Source organism: Sinocyclocheilus anshuiensis, unplaced genomic scaffold, assembly GCF_001515605.1.
Source record: "Sinocyclocheilus anshuiensis isolate Anshui unplaced genomic scaffold, SAMN03320099.WGS_v1.1 scaffold1744, whole genome shotgun sequence".
Taxonomy (NCBI): Eukaryota; Metazoa; Chordata; class Actinopteri; order Cypriniformes; family Cyprinidae; genus Sinocyclocheilus; species Sinocyclocheilus anshuiensis.
The window spans coordinates 254,456-274,517 of NW_015555974.1; the positions used below are offsets into that span (position 1 = coordinate 254,456).

Genomic DNA, 20,062 nt, shown 5'->3' on the forward strand with positions numbered 1-20,062 from the left:
CCTTTAACTGAAAATTGAGTGTTTACTATTGTCATTTTGCATTATTGACACACTATTTTCCTAATTAATGCTGTACAATTGCTTTGACACAATCTGTATTGGTAAAAGCGCTATATAAATAAAGGTGACTTGACTTGACTTGACTTGACACAAACGAAATCTGCATAAATACTGTCAAATGAATCTGATGATTATGTGAGGCAGTGATTTACTCCATGCAAGAAAAATAACCAGCTCTCAACCTAACAATATATGTCACTAGTTGGTTCAAGCATATGCACACATGAAACCCTGAACCATTTGGGGGCCAAATTCTCCCAGCACTGTATTTAATTCTAGGCACATTAGGTTTCTGTTGTGTTCAACCTTAAACCAACGGTAGACATTCAGGTTTTAGAGGGGTTTTGGCCACTTCTTTAGCTGGTCAGGCTGGGAGATCATCTGGACAACCAGCTAAAACCAGCTTGGCCAGGCTGAAAAACCAGCTAAAACCGGCCAACCAGCTTAGGTTTTTTTTTTTTTTTCAGCAGGGAGAATTAAGCTAAATAAATAAAATAGTAAATAGTAAAATGCATTTTTAAACTGGATGCACCATCTTAAAAGATACACCCCTGGTGAAATGCTAAAAACAGCAATAGCCAAAGGCATAAAAGAAAACTGTGCAGACAGAATGCAATAAAAATCTAAAAGGCACCACCTGTTAAATAAGCTGTAAACAGCCGTATTCTACCATACATGTATTTTACAACAAAAACTGAACATAAATGCCACTCTGTCTTAAAAGCGCAGTAACGGAGCGCTATAAAAGATGTGTGTCTGAAATATAGCTTGTGAAAACAACCTGTTGAAACACTTTCAAGTGAAGACACAAAGTACCCATTGGACCGTTGCTTGGACACTATTCATGGAAATGAATCACCCAAACGAACCGATTCAATGAGGTGAAACGATTCTTTTTTTGACAGAGGTGTGATACAAGGGCAGAGACAAAGAAGCAAAAAAGCTTAATTTGCTTATTAATGGAATAAGTCACCTAAAAATTAAAATCTGTTGAAAATTGACTTACCAAAACAGGCAGATTTTTGCTTCAGAAGAAGTTAATTGATAGACTGGAGTAGTGTGGACTACTATGTTTTTATCAGCTGTTTGGACTCTCATTCTGACGACACCCATTCACTGCAGAGAATCCGTTGGTGAGCAAGTGATGTAATGCTACATTTCTCCAAATCTGTTCCAATGAACAGCTCATCTACATCTTGGATGGCCTGAGGGTGAGTACTTTCAGCAAATGTTTATTTTTGGGTAAACTATTCCTTTATTAAGCAAATGTAATCACTTTGCAAGCACTGTAATAACATTACCCTTACAAAAACGTTAGCACACCTAAGGCTGAATTACTTACAAAACACAGTGTGAACAAAGTCTGCTTGGAGTTTAATTAATTTCAGAAGAGTGTGTAGATGAATATAAAGTACTAGGGATTTCCTTATAATGCTCACCTTCCCTGTATACAGGTGCATCTCAATAAATTAGAATGTCGTGGAAAAGTTCATTTATTTCAGTAATTCAACTCAAATTGTGAAACTCGTGTATTAAATAAATTCAATGCACACAGACTGAAATAGTTTAAGTCTTTGGTTCTTTTAATTGTGATGATTTTGGCTCACATTTAACAAAAACCCACCAATTCACTATCTCAACAAATTAGAATACTTAATAAGACCAATAAAAAAATGTTTTAGTGAATTGTTGGCCTTCTGGAAAGTATGTTCATTTACTGTACATGTACTCAATACTTGGTAGGGGCTCCTTTTGCTTTAATTACTGCCTCAATTCGGCGTGGCATGGAGGTGATCAGTTTGTGGCACTGCTGAGGTGGTATGGAAGCCCAGGTTTCTTTGACAGTGGCCTTCAACTCATCTGCATTTTTTGGTCTCTTGTGCATCTTTTTCTTCCACACTTTTTCCTTCCACTCAACTTTCTGTTAACATGCTTGGATACAGCACTCTGTGAACAGCCAGCTTCTTTGGCAATGAATGTTTGTGGCTTACCCTCCTTGTGAAGGGTGTCAATGATTGTCTTCTGGACAACTGTCAGATCAGCAGTCTTCCCCATGATTGTGTAGCCTAGTGAACCAAACTGAGAGACCATTTTGAAGGCTCAGGAAACCTTTGCAGGTGTTTTGAGTTGATTAGCTGATTGGCATATTCTAATTTGTTGAGATAGTGAATTGGTGGGTTTTTGTTAAATGTGAGCCAAAATCATCACAGTTAAAAGAACCAAAGACTTAAACTACTTTAGTCTGTGTGCACTGAATTTATTTAATACACGAGTTTCACAATTTGAGTTGAATTACAGAAATAAATGAACTTTTCCACGACATTCTAATTTATTGAGATGCACCTGTACACTTAAATGCACGTAAACAATCCGGCTATAGGATTCTGCTAAAATATAACACCATGTAATGAACTGTGCTTTGGGGCTCCAAAAATATATGACTAAGCTGACAATTGTATTGTACTTTAAATTAAATTCTTTAATTGTTTAAGCTTCTTAAAATTTAAACCTCATTCTTCACCTGAGCTAACACATAAATCAAAATCAAACAAAGCATGGATATTATAAATTTGTTTATTGAAAAAAAAATGGTAAAAAATATTGTATATTTTGTACATTTGTAGAAGCAACTGTAGATGGAACTTGTGCATCCGCTCATTGAGTCAGACAGTACAGTAAAGTATAGATGACATGGCGGGCCATTTCCTTATTACCACTCGATTGGTAAATAAGGGAGAGGTTGTAGGCAATTTCTCTTCTCAAGTCCACTTGATCATCATCAATCCCCTTCACAAAGCATTTTAAAAAACCTATTAATACATGGATAAATATATATACACAGCACAGAGCCTATGAATGTGTCTCTCGTGCTTTAAAAATCTGGGAGGTCTCTGTGACTATTTACGGATGCATGTTGGATCAAACATATATTAAATTGAAAGCATCTTACCTCCAGTTTGAGTGGGGGGAGGGTGAGGGCTTTCTCATAGTAGTGAATGGCTAAATGACTGAGTCCAAGCTGGTGTAAAGCCCGACCAATATTATACAGAGACTCTTGACAATGACCTCTGAGATCCACATAGTGCCACAGGAATGAGAAACCCTGACAAACATCCAAAATATGTGATATATACGCATACACACTTAATTAATCTATCTATCTATCTAAAGAGGGATGTCTGGTTGACATCTCATCTCATCATTACGTATTTATTAATACTACTATTCTTGAGTTTAAAATATACTCCAAATATCAAGGGAAAAAATATACTAACATTTGCATTAAAAAAATAAAGCATATTTTAAAACTATTAAGAGTTTTTGCATCGTGCCATTATTTTCATGACAATTAAGCACATTTACAAATTCTCATTACAACATGTCTGGGCAATAAGACACACACATACATAATAAAATGCTTTTTAAATTAGCAGTAAATGAAAATGTAAAATGTATAAATATTAAAATAAAAAAATAATACAATAAATAATTTAAGAATAAATAATATAATATATAGAACAGAACTTTAATTTATAGAACTTTCTGATTGCAAAACATTTTTTCTCTTTCATAATTTTCTTGCATGTTCTAGAAAGCTAACTTTGGAAGAAATTTCAGCAACTTTGCTTTCAAAACTAGCTAGTTTAAAAAAACATACATCATACTGTACCTGCACAATGAGTGGATGCCTTTTCATGACAAACCTCTGACAGGCCATATGGAAGAATGTGAGACCGACAACCAAACTATGAAGAGGATGATCAGGCTGGTTTCTGAATGCTTGCATGTACTGACCTACTCAGTGAAGAGAAAGTATAATAATAATAATAATAATTCCACATTATATACTTAATAGAAATAATAACAAAATTATAAATTAATTTTAATAGTGCAGTTTCCACCAATTATGCCATATATGACAATGCTCATTCGCAAATAACCTACACAACTAGCTATGACACACTCATTTGCAATACCTAGCAATAAGCACCAGAAATGTGGCATAGGAAATGTCTAAACCATACCGAGTGCATGTTTGAAAGTCCCAGAAACCAGCGAGGTGTGTCCATTGAGAAGGTAGAGTGCATGGTTATGAGGGTGTTTGAGCATAAGACGCAGACAGAAACGATGATGTCTGGCATCCTGAGAGTGCAGGGTAACCTGATTAAACACGTTCCACAGCTGAGTCCGGTCCACATTGTCCATTAACATCAACCTGCAACAGATGGAATACACATAAAGTACTTAAAGACAAGTTCTCTATTGAGAAAGAACCCCAAACGGTCACTTAAAGCCACTTCTCAATCAAATAAATAGCACTTTGCAACCAAATAATGAAACATTCAGCCTCAAACTTTGATTTTCAACTCACTGTTTCTCAAAGAGAACCACTCCTTAGACTTGAGCTTATCATGAGTTTTACACATGTCCTGCCCCTTGTGCGATTATGTGTGCAGTATTTCAGTTTTGTTTAAAACTCAGAATCCCACATTTTCCAGCAAAACTGTATTTATTTTGGTGGTAAATGGTAAATTCTGTTTTAAACATGATATTCTGTATTCTACGTTTTAAAATTAAATTTATATACATATAACAAAAATAAACAACAATAAGAAAAAACTCTAAATCTATATATGCACATGTAATCAGTTAAAAAATAATAAAATAATGCTAAATAAAAACAATAAACAAATTAGTGGACGATGCAGGATTAAATTCACCAAAATACTGTATAAACAAGCACACAAATCTGATTTGATATATACATTTTTGATTTGATATTTTTTAGGAAAAGTAAGATTTTCCTAAAAGATATGTATAAATTAATCCGTTTTTATAAACAGAATAAAGGATATCATCTTAAAAACAAAGAATCATGCATTTTAGAAATAGAGTAAGTTAAAATTTGGTGCAAAATGCAGGATTCTGTGTTTTAAACATGATAAATTATATTAGCCAAAAAATAAATTAAATCAGCCAAAATACTGCATAAAGAAGCAAGAAGCGGAACATGTGTAGAACTTTGTAAATTACTTTTTGATTCACTGACTGGTTTTATTTAGGATGCCGTTTATGTAGACAGATTTAGCATCCAGTCGACTGACCTTATATAGTCATAAGCTTTGCGGAAGTTACGGTCGAGGAAGGCAGCGGACAGGCTGAGGTATTCTAGCTCTTTGCGCTTCACGCGGTCGTCGTAAAAAGAGTAGTACTCTAAAGTGGAGTCCGCTAATAACTCGGCCTCAGCAAAGTGCTTCACCTCACACAGAACGGCCAAACACCGCAGTAACAGCTTCCACCAGTCGTCTCGAGACAGGACACTCGTCTTACCTTAGCGAAAAAGACACTGTGATATTCAGACAGATGTGGTTACATCAACTGAAAAGGTAAGATGCTTCAAAGAGGAGCAAGTAATTGCATTTTGATTAAAGTTTACAAAGACCTGTTGACTTTAAAGAACCCACATCTCTGTTTTAGTCTCTCTAAAGCTGGTTTTATTTCAAGCAACTGTTGCTGGGTTGTAGTATGTAAATATTATTGATCGTACAATTCATTATGTGATCTTAAAGTCCTAGGACAGCAATTTGAAGGCAATGGCACAATGAATGAGTGTTACTTTAGTTAAATCTGGTTGCGTTACCTGTCACATCCAGATAAGCTGCCTCCTGGTCAACAATCTCTGTCTGTTTTCTGCGTGACACTTATGAGCTTCAGATGTTTGACACCAGAGGACGTATCTGAGATGACACACACCTGAGCCCTCACCATCGCCACCTTCACAAAACAGAAAACACAACCACATCACAAACCCCATATGAAGAGAATTCATTTCATTAAAAATGTCAAGTCTCCTAAACCTGGTAGTCAGAGAGTAGGAATGAACTACTAGCTCTTAAATAGTGGTTGACTACAAATATTAGCTGGGTAATCAATTATACATTGATTCAATTGAATACAGGCCAGTTAATCAGATATAGTTTGACATAAACTGATTATAAATTAGGTATAGATGATATATGAGAAATATGGTACAGTATCTCACAGAAGTGAGTACACCCCTCACATTTTTGTAAATAAGCAAATCAGCATATTTGAATGATTTCTGAAGGATCATGTAACACCAAAGGCTGGAGTAATGATGCTGAAAATTTAGCTTTGCATCACAGGAATAAATTACATTTTAAAATATATTAAAATAGAAAACAGTTATTTCAAACTGTAATAATATTTCACAATATTACTGTTTTTATCGTATTTTTGATCAAATAAATACAGCCTTGGTGAGCATAAGTGTCTTCTTTTAAAAACAAAAAAATCTTAGCAACCCCAAACTTCTGAACGGTAGTGTACATTGTAATTTCAACTCATTTGTGTACATCTCTGCCAGTATTGAATTGCATTATGTATATATCATATTATACTCGCCACAAGCCACACACTGCTCTCTTAATATCACCATCAGACATTAAGCGCAGTCAGATTCTGACCTTAAGTAGCATGGACAGCATGGTAAATACAGTATCAATGTAATCAACAGTGCGTCCTTGAGCATGCAGAAGAGTCGAGCGATGCAGCAACAGCTTTAGTTCCTGAAAAACATCACACATATAATCATACACAAGCTCAACCCTGTGTCTACACCATAAACACAAGACTATGACATAAACACACCTGCTGGGCAGCTGAAGAGTCCTGTGCGAGGGTTTCGGTATCATACATGGGCTCCAGGGCCTCGAGGGCCATGTTGGGTCGTCCCAGCTGCTGCTGGAGGGTGGATAGGGCCAGACACGCGTCTAGATGCAGTGGAGCCATTTCAACAACCTTACTGTAGCTCTTTACTGCAACTTCTAAATGACCAAGCGCCTTTAGACACTCTACAAACAAGAAAATCACAGTCTAAGTAGGTGGTTCTTGGCCAGAATAAGACATTTTACTATTATAATCACAGATTTTTTTCATTTCTTTTCCAAATTTACCTGCATGCCGGAGCCAAACAACTGCCAGGTTATATCTCTCTGAGCAGACGAGGGTGGAGAGCAAAGGTAGGGCGGATTTATATTCGCCCTCTTCATAAAAGCCTCGACCACGTCCAAATACAAATCGCCCAACTCCTCCGGGCTCTGCTCCATCAGACGTCAGCATGGGCTGCAGACAAAATGTCACAGGCGAGAAAATCAAACGTGGATGACTCATCTGTCGTCACATTTATTCTATCATTTGGAAGAGGACATTTGTTCATCTTCAGTGTTAAAATGTTAAAATGTTCCCTTCTGAATGTTAAAACAGCATTCATCAGATATTTGTGAATATAAAATAAACACAACTTAAACTAAACACAAATATGATGCTTGAGATAGAAAGAGATGGTTTGCAGATGATGTGTTTTTACAAGTGTCTCCAACCATATTTAATGCAAGGTGACAAAGATGTGGAAAAACAAAACTGATCAGAAACCAACAATATTACTTGGAAATCAGTTCTATAAATGAGAGCTTGTGTATATGTGTATAAATGTACTTACATCCAAAGGTTTGATGACGTGCTGGTGAATGAGACACACCATCATCTTGACTCTGATGTCGACTGGAACATCATCAGGAATCACCACCTCTAAGATTTTACCTATGCATTTAAAAACACGTCATTAATGTGATCATAATGCTTTTCTCTGATAAACAATGCTATTATCAGCCTAGTCCTGCCAAACTAAACTCTAAACTACAAAATATATGAAGTACACAATGAATAGAAGGAAAAATATTATTATTATTAAACATAAACATTGTTTATTTTGATTATTATTATTATAATAATTGGTACCGTGTGGTACAGAATTACACATTATGACAAAACATTCATCTCTTTCGTCTCACCTTTTTCCTCTTCAGAGCTTTTTTTCTTCTCTTCTCCTTCTGTATCTTGTGCAGGCGTCTGGTCACCCGTCTCCGTCTGCGTCTGCATCTCCTCCTTCTCCTGTCTTTTCAGAACGATGCCACAAAACTTCACCAGTGCCTACAGACACATACATTTTAGCATTTACATTGAAATTAATACAACAGAGGGAAAAGGGTGATCCAATTAGAACATCTTGCATCTAGTGTGAATTATGACAAGATATTTCTATATTCAGAACCTCTTAATCTATTACTAGCGCAGCTTATTAAGCAAAATATAATAAATAAAAGATTATTTGTGTATATTACATCACTTTTTTGTAAACATTTTGTTCATTTTATTGCAGAATAATACATTTTAATGATTTAACAATTCAGAATTAATATTTACATTTCAAATAATAACATAATAATAATAATACAAACAATTTGTGGATTGCTTGTGCTCTCCGACCTGCTCATATAGGCTCGAGCGCTCCCACAGGTACTGAACATTACTGGGGTCATATTTAATCACTGGGGGGAAAAAAACAAACAGGAGACATCATGTGCTTTAGACACATTTTGTGCTAGACACACTTCACAAAGGCATCTCAGTAAATTAACATCTGCTGAAATATAGTCATGTGATTGACTGTTAGTAAACAGCGATACACTTTATCTCACTTTTTAATAAAACAAAAAATTATTAATTAATAGTATCTAAAATAGATAGATAGATAGATAGATAGATTCATATATATATATATATATATATATACACACACACTACGTTCAAAAGTTTGAGGTCAGTAAGATTTTTTTTAAATTACTATACTATATATTGATCAGTAAAGTCATTTATAGGCATTATTAGAAAAAATATTTATATTTCAAACTGAATGCTGTTCTTTTGAACTTTGTATTCATGAAGGAAACCTGAAAAAATTTTTTATTATGGTTTCCATAATTATTATTATTTTTGTGGCCCAATAGAACAATACATAGTAATAAATAGCTATATTCATCTACATAAATGCAGTGCGTGTTTTTTTTTTTTAGTTTAATGCTCTTTTTTTTTAAGCAAGGTGGCATTACATTGATCAAAACTTTCAAATAAATGCTGTTCTTTTTAATTTTCTATACAACAAATAATCCAAATCCAAGAAAAATACATCACTGTTTCCAAAAAACTACAGTGGAGAAAAACATTATTTGATCCCCTGCTGATTTTGTAAGTTTGCCCACTTACAAAGAAATTAAGGGTCTGTAATTTTTTATGGTAGGTTTATTTTAACGGATACAGACAGAATATCAACCAAAAAATCCAGAAAAAAACACATTATATAAATGTTCGAAATTGATTTGCATTTCAGTGAGTGAATCAAAATCCCTCCTGAGATGTACGCAAACCTGGTGACCAACTACAAAAACATCTTACCTCTGTTATTGCCAACCAGGGTTTCTGCACCAAGTACTAAGTCATGTTTTGCTTGGGGATCAAATACTTATTTCACTCACTGAAATGCAAATCAATTTCTAACCTTTATATAATGTGTTTCTTCTGGATTTTTTGGTTGGCATTCTGTCTCTACACGTTAAAATTAACCTACCATAAAAATGTCAGACCCTTCATTTCTTTGTAAGTGGGCAAACTTACAAAATCAGGGGATCAAATAAATATTTTCCCCACTGTAGAAGGATGATCATGAGAAAGGTAAGGGATCAGCCCAGAACTACACGGGAGGAGCTTGTTAATGATCGTAAGGCAGTTGGGACCACAGTCACCAAGCAAAACATTGGTAACACACTACGCCGCTATGGACTGAAATCCTGCAGCCAGCACAACTGTTTTCAACAATGATAATAATAAGGAAAGTTTCTTGATCAGCTAACTATTATTTCAAACTGTAATAATATTTCACATTATTACTGATTTTAGTGCCTTTTTAATCAAATAAATTCAGACTTGGTAAGCATAAGAGATTCAAAAACATTTTTTAAAAATCTTACCGACTCCAAACTTTTGAACGGTAGTGTAGATATGTGTATATACCTTTAGTGTAGCAGATGATGGCTTGTTTGATGTTGTCCTGCTCCAGGGACATGTCTGCCAGTTTGACCCACTCCTCCCAGTCACTGGGGTTCAGATGAGCAGCGATCAGTCCGAACTGCAGCGCTTTCTCCATATCCCCCTGATCCTCATAGATCATAGCCAGCGTGGAGAATGGCTCGTATGCCACAGGAGCTGAGAGAGGCGGGAGATGGGGTTCATTCTATGACACAGCTACAATTAAAACACTGTGGCTCTGTTTGTTCAAGTGACCTACATCAACTTTTCATTATCGCACTAAGGTATTTTACACCCCAAATAACTAAAACAACAAAACTCACCTTGGCGAATGATCTCCATGCACATCAGGATGGCATCCTCCTTGTCTCCTCTAGCGCAGCGGATGTTAGCCTCTCCCATGAGTCCTCTGAGAGCCCGTGGCAACTTACTGCGATGACGCCTCTCCTAAAAAATAATGAAGCTAGCATGCTTAGAAATAAACTGGAAATTTGATCAATACTACAAAATCATCATGACCAGTAATAGTGATTATTAATGCGTATAGGTGTTAAAGCAAAAAAAAATAAAAAATTACTAGCATAGTTCCTAACTTATTAAGCAAAATATAATTAATTAATTAAATTTTAACTAATTGTTATATATACACTTTTTTTTGTAAACATTTTATTAATTTTATTTCAAGAAAGTACACATTATAATTATTTAACTTAATTCATCATTGATATTTTCTTTTTTATACATTTCAAGTAATAATACGAAACTAAAAATAAAACAAACTGATTCATTAATCATATAAACCTCCATGTATTAAAATGATTCATAAGTAAATTGTAGAATATTAATCATAACTAATCATTACAATAATAATTTTATGCATCAAGTGTGCATTTTGGCATGTATATATATGAACAGGCCCTAAAATTAACACTCGCCAAATGCCAAATACGAGTAAAAATCGGCTTTGGCGAGTATATGAAACTGTGTCAGTCGCCAGATAACATTTTTATAAATTCTAACAGTACAATGTTGTGAGAACATAAACATGCACAAAAGTGAACAACGCTCCGTACAGTTGACGGGTCAGTGCTGCTTCATCATAAAAGTGTAAGCCTTTGCAATGTAAATATTCAAGAGCTAGAACACATGAAAGGAGACGCGTTACTCGCGCTGAGTGGGAAGTTTAAACATCTGAAAGCCGCGTCTTGAGCTCTGCTTCCTTCCTGCACTTGAACGGACAAATTCACACAAAATTATGTCAAAAATGCCCGTCTCAGTGAGTATCCTAGTAAAGTAGTTGGTTCTTATGTGAACATGAACAGCTGAGAAGGAAACCGGACACAAACCGCGCGCGACACAATGTGTCACAAGACAATAGAACCCATTATAATCAGAACAACTGACTATTTACTAGTCTTTAAAAATGTAGCCTATTAAATTTATATTGGTTAAGCTAGTAGTTTTAGCAGGTTTCGAAACTGGAATCAAGGATTGTGATTTTTTGCTATTATCTAAAATATTGGTGTCATAACTGCCTGTTTTTTTTTTCCATGGCTGGTAAAAAATAGTTCTGGCCGGTAAATTTCCTTAAGTCACCGGCCATTGGCAGATCTGGCAAAAAGTTAGTTTTAGGCCCAGTATATGAACATTATAGCAAAAAAAAAAGGAGAGGATATTTCTTATATTTCTTTATTCAGAAACTTAATCTATTACTAGAGTAGTTCCCAACTTCGAGCAAACATAATAATAAAATCAATTACTCATTTTTGTAATTATTTAGATCAAATTGTTATATATATATATATATATATTATTTTTTTTTTTTAATTATTTTATTAATTTTATTGTAATTGATTATTAATGCTGACCTAGCAGAGTGATCTACTGACCATCATTTTCTTGTTCTCATGGTTCAGCTCCATTTCAAGGGCGAACACATCTCCGGGTGTGACTTCATTTCTGTCATTGTCCCCTTCTTCTTCATCATCATCATCATCGTTGTCATCGTCTGTAGGCTACCTAAAAATCACTGTTAGACCTGCCTGAAATGCACCGTTTCTATTTGTATCTCTGTTGTATAGTAGGCTATTTTGTGCTATTGCTTGTAATTTGATTTGCTCTTATTTTAGCACTATTTACTATTTACTAGTCTTTAAAAATGTAGCCTATTAAATTTATATTGGTTAAGCTAGTAGTTTTAGCAGGTTTCGAAACTGGAATCAAGGATTGTGATTTTTTGCTATTATCTAAAATATTGGTGTCATAACTGCCTGTTTTTTTTTTCCATGGCTGGTAAAAAATAGTTCTGGCCGGTAAATTTCCTTAAGTCACCGGCCATTGGCAGATCTGGCAAAAAGTTAGTTTTAGGCCCAGTATATGAACATTATAGCAAAAAAAAAAGGAGAGGATATTTCTTATATTTCTTTATTCAGAAACTTAATCTATTACTAGAGTAGTTCCCAACTTCGAGCAAACATAATAATAAAATCAATTACTCATTTTTGTAATTATTTAGATCAAAATGTTATATATATATATATATTTATATATATATATATATATATATATTATTATTTTTTTTTAATTACCCTCCTCCACACACTCCTCCAGTCCCTCTCCGATCATGGAGGCAAAAGCTTTCTGAACAGATGGACTGACTCCCTCTTCTGTCGTCTCTGTCAGAGATCACACAAAATACAACTTGTGATGTGATGTTGTGTGACGCTGAATATTGATTCCCACCTGCCTCATTCAAATGCTCTTGATACATTTGACATACGAGCAAGAATATGAAACTAAAACCTATCTGATCTAAAAGCAGTCAGTCAGCCAAGCAATTTAGGATTTTGGTATAAAAACATACACTACTGTTTAAAAGTTCAGGGTTTGTAATTTTGTTTTTATTATTTTTTTTTTTTTTTTAGAAATACTTTCATTCAGCAAATCTGCATTAAACTGATCAAAAGCGATGGTGCAGATATTTATAATGTTACAAAAAGATTTAATTCAAATAAATGCTTGTCTTTTGAATTTCTATTCATCAAAGCATCCTGACAAAAAAAAAAAAATCGCAGTTCCCACAAAAATATTAAACAGCAGAACTGTGTTAATAATAAGAAATGTTTCTTGAGCAGCAAATCAGCATATTATGATTGCTAAAGGATCATGTGACACTGAAGACTGGAGTAATGATGCTGAAAATTCAGCTTTGCCATCACAGGAATAAATTACATTTTCATTACTGAAATTATTAAATTACTGAATTTTCAACATCATTTTCAATATATTCAAATAGTAAACAGTTCCTTTAAATAGTAACAATTTCATAATGCTGTTCTTCTCCCCCCTCCCCCAAATAAATTCAGTCTTGGTGAGCGTAAGAGACTTCTTTCAAAACATTAAAAAATACCAACCCCACACTTTTTAATGGTATGTCCAATTTAACACTGATTCAATAAGCATGCCCAATATTCTGAAAATGTTCAGTTCTATTTGTTCTGTATGCCTTCTAGCATACGTTTAGACTACCCTTAATAAATGCTTTCTTATAATTAGTGTTTTTCAGCTCTTTGCCACACAAACCTCTTCTTCCTATAACACACATAAACCGAACACTGCACACACTTTCTCAACTGTATTATTAAATATACATAACATAATGATAATTTATATCATATGTATTCATTTTGTAATAAGGCAAAGTGTCTATTCCAATCTACAAGTATGCATATTATATTGAAATTTATAAGGCAGATTTTTGGTTTCAAAATGCATGCAAAATTATCTAATATTTTATTTATTAAATTAATGTCTAATTTTGAGGGGATATTAACATGCTTTGTAGGCATCTTGTAATGTAGTAAATATTTGGCCGGATGCAAAACTGTTTAGACTAGTCTTACAAGTTAGTAATCTATTTATTTGCTTTTTTTCTTCAAGACTGTCCATAACTTCAACTGAGTTATATAAAAATGTAGATTAGTCTAATATGAATCCGTTAAGCAAAGCTGGCTACTAGTTCTGAAGACATTCAGAACTAGTAACATAAAGGTAGTGGCTATGTTGTTTATGCAACTGGCCCATTGTAATGTCAGTGAAACCTTGGTGAAGCTTCATAAGAATATCTCATTATAACTTTTTACCCTTTTCACCTGTAGTGTTGCTACTGGCAGGTACAACAAGTACCCTGGTATTACTACGTAATATCCACCTGTTTGGCGTTTCCGTGTTCCTCCAGCGCTTCGTTTTGAAGTGGACGGAACTGCGTCTGCCTCCTGATCAGCAGATCCATCATCCTCTGACACATCTCTCTTCTCCTCCTGGAACACAACATGTGTTACATGCTACTCCATAACACTTCAACAATACCATGGTGCATTACTATAGGGCATATCCAAATAATGGGTTAGCGGATATATCATTATAATAGACTGCATAATCAAACACATATTACAGGGATTTTTATATATGCTGAATGGAGAACGTGGACCAAATGTACAAACGGAGTAAAAGCAGTGTAATATTACCTTATCCTTTGCTTTGCTTTCCTCTCTCCGCCTTTCAAAATCCTCGAAAGTAATCTTACCTTCTAAATAATCATTCAATTCGGACATTGTACAAAAATAATTAAGTTGACTCTTTCATGTCACATACAGTATAAACAATACCGATGTACTGCATGAGCGCTGTTTCTGCGCTTCTGCCTTTCAGCCAATCAGGGACCTCGAATTTTTCTTCGACTGTGAGCGAAACACAACCACAGATGACGTTATTCCAAAAGATCCACATCGCCATCAAGCGTCTCTAAGTTATATAGGGCAATCCAGATTTATCGTGGTAAACCCTGGGGAAGATAATTAGATGCATTTTCCCACCAAAATATTTTTTGGAAATATTCGTAATAATTTACACACACACACACACACACACACACACATATGTATATATACCTATTTAAGTCAAAATGAACAAAATGAGAGCACGGGGGAAAAAAAACATTGAAAAAAGCCAAGTCAAAGTCAGTCTTTTTTATAATTATGAACAAAAATCACTTCATATTCATTCTTCCATTAGTTTCAGTTTGTTTTTCACTTGGTGTTAGAGGAAAAATACATAACTGTACAATATTGATATTATACATCAACAAATATGTATCCTGTATCTATCTCTGAGTAAGATCAAAATGTCCTTCAAGCATGAAGGAAAACTGAATGCGACAGAACTGCACCCTTAGGAACAGTTATGAAATTCACTCTGCTTTTGGACTGTTGTTCGGTATTTCCTGTGTTCCAGTGGGTTCCTGTACAGGAAATATGAGCTTCTGTAGCATCTCAATCGTTTCTTCCTCAATTTTAGAGTTGAGCTCAAGGACTGGAACCTAAACGGGTGAAACATATGAGAATGCAAAATTGAAAACCAGAGCTTGAATGGTTGGCTAAATCTCTCCAGTTGTTCATGACAATCAGTCAATACTGTTATGATTACCATATTTACCATATATGGTATTTACATGGCACTCCAAGGTATTTCAAAGAACACCATAATATTACTATGATACATGGTATAAAAACAGTGTCAACATATTAAAAACAACAATATTCAGCAACAATATATAGCAAAAATATCAGGTTTCTGGTATCAGATATCAAGCATCAGGTTTTGGTGGGATTTAGTATATCAGAGGAATTAAAAAGAAATTTACCAAAACAGGTTTATAACCAAGTTTTTCAAGATGGCGAAGTTTGATAGCCAAGCTGGCTCGAGGATGTGTTGTACCAAAGCAAAATGAAGTGGGTGGGGCGCAGAACACTGCAATCCTAAAATAAAAGACAGAGAAGAGCTGTTAAATTTGTCTGCAGAACTACTTCAACATACAATCAACATCTAGGTATGTGAGATCAGCATGCGATTCTTCATATAAACATCACAGCTGTCTTGTCTCGTGTCGTGTTTTACCTTTGGGCACATTCCTCTGCCTCGAGGCCACCGGTTTCTTCTGTTTGATGAGGCAGAGTAATCACACAGTCTAAAGCAAAGACAAGACAAAGTTTCAAATGACACGTGCTCACAAGTTATTCAACATGAAATGCAACAACATATTTAAAAGCCATAATGACATGTTTCTGAGTAAAATAAATTATTCAGTGGGAAATGTATGGAGGGATTTGATTGTGAAGTAAGCTATATTAGCTTGTTAATTGTCATAATCATTTTAATATTATGTAATTAATATATAATGTACATTAATAACCAACTGATTTGCCTTTCTATGATTCTAGTATTTGTTAGTTATTATATAATTATATTTATTATCATCATTATCGTTTATTTCTATTCTATTTTGCTTTATCAACATACTTATTTTATTCTATTCAAACATTTATTGTTTTATTCTAAATTATTTTTCTTATTTTTGTTGCTTGTATTTTGTGTCAATAACTTGTTTACGCTTGTAAAGTACTTTGTATTGCATTGGACATCTTAATGATGCTAAAAAGCTTAATTTTTTAATTATGCAAAATATAAGTTCTGGTTTTCAACCTTTTGATTTTGGGGTAAATCTGACTTGGACACGGTTTCTTGAGATACATTTTTTAATTTTTTGTCCATCACTTGCAAAACACTTTAAAATGCATCTGAATTTATTTGAACAGCGCTATAAGTTTTATTGCTTGATTAATATAATATTATTAAATATTAAATTATCAAGACTGGAGTAATGATGCTGAAAATTCAGCTTTGTCATCACAGGAATACATTTCATTTAAAAAAATGTTAAAATAGAAAACAATTCATTTAAATTGTAATAATATTACAGTTTTAACTGTGTTTTAATCAAATAAATTTAGCCTTGGTGAGCATAAGACATTCAAAAACATTAAAAATCTTACCAACTCCAAACTTTTGAATTTTTTATTATGCAAATTATCATTTCTTGTTTTTAACCTTTCAATTTTGGAGAAAATTTTACCCGGACATTTTTTCTTGATATTTATTTTGTGTCAATCACTTGTAAAGCACTGTAAATTGCATTGGATTTGTTTGAAAGGTGCTATATAAATAAAGTCTGGTTGTCTGATTAATATAATGATATTAAATATAATAATAATAATAAATTCACCGATTAAATAAATGCTCTGCTCCAGCACACTGTCCTGAACAGCATCAGTTCCCACAATGCTCCTGACTGCACTGAGCACTTCCTGGTTGACTTTGACCTCATGAGCAGGAACTGTGATGTGGAGGTCTGGCACTGAGGTCAGGGAGGGCGGCAGCTGAGGTTTATCCAGTCGCAAACACAGATCCAATGTGTGCAGCCACCTCTGAATCTTATCCGACTGTTTGCCTATGAAGACAGGAACAGATCATGGCTGAAATGTGATGTTTTCTGGATGAAGACAGAGAGGAGGTGAAGACACTAACCTTTCTGTAGTAGCTGGTCCAGGGTGTCCTTCTGTAGCAGTTTCTCCAGTGGGGTTCAGGGGAAGTGCTCCAGCAATCCCAGATAGTAGACGGCTTTCAGTAGGTCGGTGGGAGGCATCTTTGGAAGGTAGGACTCCAAGACCATCGTTACACTGGCCAGAAACCTAATTAAAAAGCAGCAAGTATAAATGTAAATATTCTTTCTAGTCATTAAAGAATCCTGAATATTAAACAGCACAACTGTTTTCAACATTGGTAATGATAAGAAATGTTTTTTGAGCAGCAAATCAGCATATTAGAATGATTTCTGAAGGATCATGTGATACTAAAGACTGAAGTAATGATGCTGAAAATTCAGCTTTTTATGACAGAAATAAATTACATTTTAAAAAACTATTAGAATATAAAACAGTTACTTTAAATTGTAATAACATTTCACAATATTACTATTTTTACTGTATTTTAGATCAAATAAATGCATCCCTGGCAATCATTAAAGTGTTTCTTAAAATTCTTGTCAGCCCCTAACTTTTGCACAACAGTAATTAAGATTCAAAACAGTGGCTTACTCAGTTTTTTTCTCTTTAAGGTCATGATTAAGGAGCGAAAAGATTTTTAAAACAGAAAGAAGGTCTTTCAGGGTCAGACTGTTGGACCTTTGGATGATTCTCTCTGCAAATGCATCCAACAGGACCACAGGTCTGAACGAGAGATTCTCAAATGTTACTAGAAGGAGAATCACCTGAAAAACATGACAAAGAATTTAATAAAGGACACAAAACAATACTGCACAGTTCACTAATTCTTATTATGCAATTCATCATTGGCCACTAATAATAAACATACCTCTCTGCTCTGACACTGTAATATTAAAAGGTAGGTAGCACGTAATTTAACACATAATGCTGTTTTCCACTGTAATATATTTTAAAATTTTCATTTATTCATGTAATGGCAAAGCTGATTGGTAAAGCATCAATACTTCAGTCCTCTGTGTCACATGATCCTTCAAAAATCATTCCAATATTTATATTAGAGTGTTGATATTGAGTTGTTGCTCAAGAAATATTTCTTATTATTATCAATGTTGAAAACAGTTGTGTTGCTTAATATATTTGTAGAAACTGTGATAAATGTTTTGCAGGATCTTTTGTAACATTATAAATGTCTTTATTGTCCCTTTTTCAGTGTACTTGCTGAATTAAAGTATGAATTTCTTTCCAAAAAAAAAATATATATATACACACACACACACACACACACACATATATATATATATATATATATACACACACACTGTATAATATACACACATATATATATATATATATATACACACACACTGTATAATATATATAATAATATATAAATTGATATATTATTGGGTCATATTGACCCAAAACTTTTGAATAGTAGTTTATATGTATGCTGCTTTATCGGTTTAAAAATACAATTACTAAATGTATTAAGAGAAATCATATATTTCAAGTGAAATTAGGCATAAAAAAAAGTCAAAAGTACAGCAAACAAACATGGGCAATTGTTTGGTCATTTAATAACCTGGCACAGAAAAATCTTTCACTATTTGAATTGCATAAATAAGGTCTAACACTACATTTATACATCTTTGAAAGAAAATGAGTGGTGGTTGACTCACTGCCACATAAAATATTGTGAATCCCTCTTTAAATGTAAAGTACATTTTCACTGGATCAGTTTAATTGTAGACTTAGATCAGCAGATATCGTACCTGTTTGTTGGACCACATATCAAATGTGCTGGCCACGTACTCCGAGATCGAGCTGAAGAGGGTGTAGTTCCTGTAGTGAAGCTCATGGCAGGACTTCAGTACCGACAGAAGTCTACCGAAGGGAAATTCATGCATGTTTTCTACAGGATGCAATGAGAGGTAAAGTGACAGTGATGGATTCACTCATTCGAGCTGTTTACTGTAGTTCTGGGAACATCTCAGAGGATCATGGTCATGCTCACCAGTTATCTTCTTGCTGCAGACATCCAGCAGGGGTTTGAAGTTCAGGCCCACAGCAGCCAGGCTGGAGAACATATCCTGGGTGTTGGGTGGGCTAAACTCATCTGCCAATGACAGAGCTTTTGTCTGAGGGAGAATAAAGAGGAAATGAATTAGAAACTGTTCATGATAATCCACTACTCCATTCTGACATCTGTATATGAGGATTTATTTTACAAAAGCCTTGAAGGGTGTGTGTATATATATATATATATATATATATACAGTGGGTACGGTATATTGTTTGCAACCCAGTTAACAAAATTGTTCTTTTTTTTCTTTTCATTTTGTACTATTTTGTACACTAAAAGAGTTTTGGTCAGATATACACATCAATATGTGAAAGAAAAAAAACCCAGTAGTCAGATGTTAAGTTGATCTGTTTTAGTCTCTCTACTGATGATTCAGTCGAAAGCTTTCACACAATCAGTTGACCATCTTCTTGAATCCTACTCTCACTGTTCTTTTCATTTGCTGTATATAAAACAGTCTTCTCTGATCTTCCTCTGACACATCAGGTCGACGCGTCTAAGACCAGCACTCTCGAGGCCGCTGCCAAACCTGAAGAACCTCCAGTGCCAAAAGCAGAGGAGCAGAAACTAGAGA

The 20,062-nt window shown here is 34.4% G+C and overlaps 2 pseudogenes; both read right to left on the reverse strand.

The window, feature by feature from the left end:
* Positions 1-2,704: 2,704 nt before the first annotated feature.
* LOC107676040 (general transcription factor 3C polypeptide 3-like) lies at positions 2,705-14,879 on the reverse strand (annotated as a pseudogene).
* Positions 14,880-15,032: 153 nt separating this feature from the next.
* Positions 15,033-20,062, reverse strand: part of LOC107676045 (FAST kinase domain-containing protein 2-like) — an 11,092-nt pseudogene continuing 6,062 nt past the window's right edge.